Source organism: Cryptotermes secundus, unplaced genomic scaffold (genome assembly GCF_002891405.2).
Source record: "Cryptotermes secundus unplaced genomic scaffold, Csec_1.0 scaffold901, whole genome shotgun sequence".
Lineage (NCBI taxonomy): Eukaryota > Metazoa > Arthropoda > Insecta > Blattodea > Kalotermitidae > Cryptotermes > Cryptotermes secundus.
In genome coordinates, this window is record NW_019729906.1 from 213,867 (window position 1) to 219,866 (window position 6,000).

Here is a 6,000-nt window from a genome sequence, read left to right on the forward strand (position 1 = left end):
AGAGCCGGTCTGAACAACGTGAAGTGAAAATTCTTGACACCACTCGGACTCGAACTCCGACCCCTTGGTCATCCAGCCAGAAGCTAGTCGCTATACAGACTGCGCTATCCTGGCTCATTGAATTCATAATAGTAGCTGCAAATAAATAATTTAGTGGTATTTAAATAAGACCAGCAGAAAACGACAGTGGCATTTAAATTGCACCGCAAAGTTTTTTTTGCTATTTTCCTCAGTCTCACTACACATATTCTGATATGACCCTGAAACAAATCATGGCTGCCTCCTTCCAAATCCATACCTGCGCCATAAGGGCATATGTTCATATATGGTTAACCATTCATCATAGTGACAGTAGTGGCTGCATGGTCACAGCAGTAACGGTGTTGAAGTTCCCAGTATGGAGTCTGGGGTTCGAGCCCAGGTCAGGTCATGTGGAATTTGTGGTGGACAAAGTGGCAATAGGACAAGTTTTCTCTGAGTACTTCGGTTTCCTCTGCTACTTCTCATTCCACCAACTGCTCCACATTCATCATTATCTATCATCTGGGGCTGGTACAATAGGCCAATTAGTGGCCAACTACCAAGTGGACTCAGTCTCACCACATCCCAAGAAACTTAAAAAAGAACTGGGGTCAAGCACTTGACCACTGGATCGTTTGTCTGAATCCCATTGAGGACATGAATATATTACATGCCTAAGTCTTTTCTGTATTTGTATTGTCCTATGCAAATAGAAGCTTTGTAACAGGCTGATCTCCCATCAAGGAAGTTCTAATAAAAGTCTATAAATAAGATTCTGCGAATGGGAAGCCTTGGTTTGTCATGCTGCCACACAAGTAAGTGTGGTTAATCACCTGCATTGACAATTTAATTACATTCCAATAAATTTGTCAAAAATATCACTAATTTCACCTCTTTTGTCATTATAACAATTAGAAGAAAATGAAAAATTGTGTGTGATACCTGGATGCAGACCTTGAGGGAAGTTTGTTGGCCTATGGGAAACATATCACGACACTGACATCACTTGGCAATTCATAAATTTTTCTTCAGATACATCTGGAACTTTAGATAACAATGCCTTAGTAGTCTAACTACCTGGCCAACAGAAATAATTATGATGATTCTTGCAGCCAATACATTGTAAATGTTACCATAAATTTACTGTATGTGTATATTGTAGCATGCAGATCCCTTGCTAAGCAAGGACTCATAAACAGCAACAGAGGAACAGTGTTTTATGTGCAGTCCATGCTGAGATGTTATAAGCAGGGCAGCTGGTTAGTTAGTAGGTCAGTTGAGTTGAATTGGTTGGTTGGTGTGTGACTGAGTTAGTCAGTGAGTTACAGAAGTGCTGAGGTTCAGTTGTCGTGAGCTGCTGCCGTAAGAAGCTTGTAGTTGAGGCTGGGAATGGTTTGGGAACATAGAGGAGGGGAACATCCATTGTTGAAAGCTGTTATCAAGCAATGGCTAGTGAAGATGTGACTGTGGACACTAGCGTGTGTGTGTGTGTGTGTGTGGATGTGTGTAATGGTGAATTGTAAAGTGCAGTCACGCCCTGTATCGAAGAGTCAAATAAATTTGATCATCAATCCGAAATTCGTCTATAGTCATACCCCATAAAATGTGTTCTTTTGAATACCAGGTGATGGATAAAGCTCAGAAACCCAGTAATCCCGAGGGCTGATGTTCTTTGTTCATTCAATTTTGTTTCTTGTTGAGTTTGCTGGAATGAATTTGAGAAGGCATACTATCACATATGTATGTGAAATTAACAGGCATGACTGTCTACAAAATATGTGCATAAAATATTTCAATTTACTTGTGTTAATTGCAAAAAAAGATAAGATTTTCCTGCATATGATAATTCTAGTTCTCTAAAACCAAAAGATTATGGAACACCCACAAGATATGTATTATGGCAACATGAAACCCTTGCTTAATAATATTAGCTGACTGACAGAATATATGGCTGTGTTTTATTTTTCTCCTTTCAAAATAATACATAAGTAGAACTTGGGCAGGTCAAAGGTCCAACAGAGGGAGACCTGGAGAAGATATGCAAATTATACAATTGTACATCTGGCCAGAAGGGAACATAGTGGCCTCGTCTTGGGCTCCTGAATGGTTTAATTACAAAACCTGTAAAAAGAACTAAAAAGTGACACCAATATCAGAATTAAAACCCTGTATTATCCTAGCTTGAAGTAAAGGAGATAAGTACAATAGGAGTCATGCACGAAGACTTCAATCTGTTAGGATGTGATGCCATTTAGCCTGATAGAAGTTAACTGAAATATCAGTACATCTTTGCCAGAGTACATGGCATCACATCCCAGCAAAGGACAGTCACTGTTGTGAGACATCAGTCACACATACTTGTATATCATTTAATTTGTTGAGGCTCCAGGAATTTGATATACTTTGAATCGATCAGTGGGTTAATATGAGGGAAAGAAAACATCCATAACATTCTTCTAAAACATATTATATAAATTCTCCATCACACAAAAAATTATACCACTGATAATTTTCCAGCACACCCTTTAAAAGCATCTAATTTGTATCAATTATCCAAGTCAGGGAATATTATAATAAAATAAAGTGACACAAGCACTGACTGGCTTTTGTACAAGAATAAACTGTATAACATCAAAAAGCAATGTTTTTCTGAATACATTACTATATTAACAATATATATAGTGATGAATATTTTTCAGTCAGTGCAAGCAGATATATTTCTATATTTCTGTTCAACCAGACATTTCTGTAAAAAATTATATGAATATAGGTTTTGCTGAGGAATCACGGTTACACATCTTGAATTCTTATGACTGGATAGTGGGCTGACAGATAAAAGGAACAATAGAAAGGTGTGCATGGAGGAATGAATTCCTTCTAGCTATATCTTCATAAGTGCTGGAGTTGAATTCGTTTTGACTAGCCATTCTTAAATATTCAGCCATGTTTAGACATGTATGGATAACATAACATCAAGAAACAGTTTGTATGCCACCTCCTAACTTGACAATTGATCAATAAATGATCTGAAAAATGAGTAACCCTTTTTCAATGAACACAATGAATTTCTGACAGAATGAAACCACACTGCAAAAACAATATGTCAAACTAAGCCTCAGAAATCACTTCTACCAGTGAATAAATCACTGTCCACTGACATTAAACAGTACCACATAATGTTTGATATTCTCTATAAATACAGGGGATGGACAAAAATATGGAAACACCTTGTGAAATGCATGCCTGAATTGAAGTGTTTATTTTAACGACGTTTGTAGGTCACGCTGTCGTATCTGCCCAACACCACTACCCGTAAAACCTCCACAATACGTTGCAAACTTCATTTGTTGTCAAGACAGTGTTCTGTGCAATTTTTTGTGCATCATGTCAGAGCTAACAGAATTCGAATGCAGGCAAATTGTTGGGGCCCATATGGTGGGTGCTTCTGTAACCAAGGTAGCCGAGATTTTTGGTGCTTTGTGAGGCACAGTATCCAAGATTATGACTGCATACAGGAGGATTGAAAAAACTGCATCTGATAAACACCAGTGTGGATGGAAATGTGTGTTGAGTGATCTAGACAGACGAACATTGTGTAGGATTGTGACGGAAAATAAGAAGACTACAGCTGCAAAAGTGACTGCTGAACTGAATGTCACGCTCAAAAACCCTGTCAGCACCAAAACAGTATGAAGGGAACTCCACAAGTAGGGTATTTCTGGACGAGCTGCAATTCCAAAGCCTCTCATCAGTGATCAAAATGCCACTAAGAGGACAGGGTGGTGCTGAAGTCATTAAACCTGGACTGTGGAGCAATGGAAGACGGTCATTTGGTCAGATGAGTCCACCTTCACACTGTTTCCGACTTCTGGCCGAGTTTACATCCCAAGCTTACGATCCAGATTGTTTGCTGTCAAGAGTGAAACATGGCGGGGTTCAATCATGGTATGGGCAGCCATATCGTGGTATTCTGTTGGACCAATCATTACCCTGCAAGGTCACATCACTGCCAATGACTATGTGACCATTTTGGGTGACCAGGTCCATCCCATGGTGTAAACTCTGTTCCCTAATGGTGATGCCATTTACCAAGCCAACAATGCCTGTGTTCACACAGCTCGCATTGTCCAGGACTGGTTTTCCGGGAACGAAGATGAAGTGTCACGTCTGCCATGCCCCCACAATCGCCAGATATCAATATTATTGAGCCTTTGTGGTCTGTTTTGGAGAGCAATCTGCGTGCGCGCTATTCACCTCCATCATCGATAACAGAACTTACCATGTTTTTCAGGAAGAATGGTACAAGATTCCCTTGCAAATCATACAGGACCTCTATTTACCCATTCCAAGGAGACTGCAAGCAGTTCTACAAGTCAGAGGTTGTCCTACACCATATTAGTCATGGTAATGTGTTTTTTGTTGGGTGTTTCCATATTTTTGTCCATCCCCTGTATATTAACTCATGCCACTCTATTTATTGCTTTTTAATTAATATAATTAATTTTCATTTAACAAACGATTTTCAACAAAGCCATTTCTTCCATAAAATGTGAAGTCAGTGTATTTGCCTTACATTTTATGGATGGTAATTCCACGGCCTCTTCACGACCCACATTGTGAACATATGCCTGGAGAGAGAAAATATTACTGAAGCTGAATTTCTGTCTGTCTGAAACTGTAAGATCTGTTAGCACCTGGAACTGACTGCATAATTATTGAAGAATGTAATTATTTTAAAATATTAACATTATATTTTAAGCAATGCTGTTACTGAACATCTTTAACAAAAATATACTTTAAATGTTAAGCAGTGTATACATTTGAGATTATGAGAATTCAAGAAGGTGCCATTTATGAGAATGCAAAAGTAAAAATCACATCTGCCATCTGATCTCAAAAGTCCTATGAATGAAAAAGCACGATTTAAAACAGCACTAAAACAATACTAAAACACGCACTCATTCAACTCTGTTGATGAATATTTTTCGTCTAAAAATGACTCATCCATTTAAAGGTTGTGTTCACAGCATCGGTGTATATGTGTGGATGTATTTTTGAATAGCCTCATGTGTAACCACTGCGTTTTCTTATGTGAAAACTTCAGTTGTACTGTACATATGCTCTTGTATTTACATGACATATTCCACATCCTACAGTCATTTTGACTAGCTTTGGATCTAGGATATGCAATGCAATGTAATGTAATGTAATAGAATTTGCTTGTGTTGGCTACACTGAAAGAACTTCAGTGGGCATCAGTGGATGTTCTTCATCCATTTGCTTATACTCCATAGTGTTTGTGGCAGTGCATAAGTGATTGTGTTGAGTGAAAGCCCATGTGAAAGAATAGGAAAATGGGAGGCTTGTCCGATTTTAAAAGAGAACAGATCATTGACGGGCGTTTCGCTGGAGCATCTGTGACAAAAACTGACACATTGTTAGGTATATTGAGAGCAACAGTTTCTAAGGTTATGTCAGCATACAAGAATCAAGGAAAGACATCAATAAATAGGAATAGTGGGCGAACATTCACAGAAAGAGATTGTTGTACACTGAGAAGGACTGCTTAAAAAATCACACAATTATTGCAGCAAGACTGAACATTAATCTTAAAGACCCCTTTTCTGTTTCCATAGAACTGTTTAACATGAGTTTCAACTGCTAAACCTCTGATTACTTAAAATAATGCTCAGATGCACAAATGATGGTGTCATGACCATAAAACCTGGACATCAGACAACTGGAAATGTGAGCATGAAATTATCAGATAAGTCATCCTTCACACTGTTCCCAACATCAGGAAGAGTTTATGTTTGAAGAACACCCAAGGAAGACTACAATCTGGAATGCCTGGTACAAACAGTGAAACATGAGGGGAGAGGGTTCGGTGATGGTTTAGGCAGCAGTGTACAGTATTTTGTTGGTCTCTTTCATGGCTGAATTACTGCAAGGGAGTACATGGACAGGTTGCATAATCAG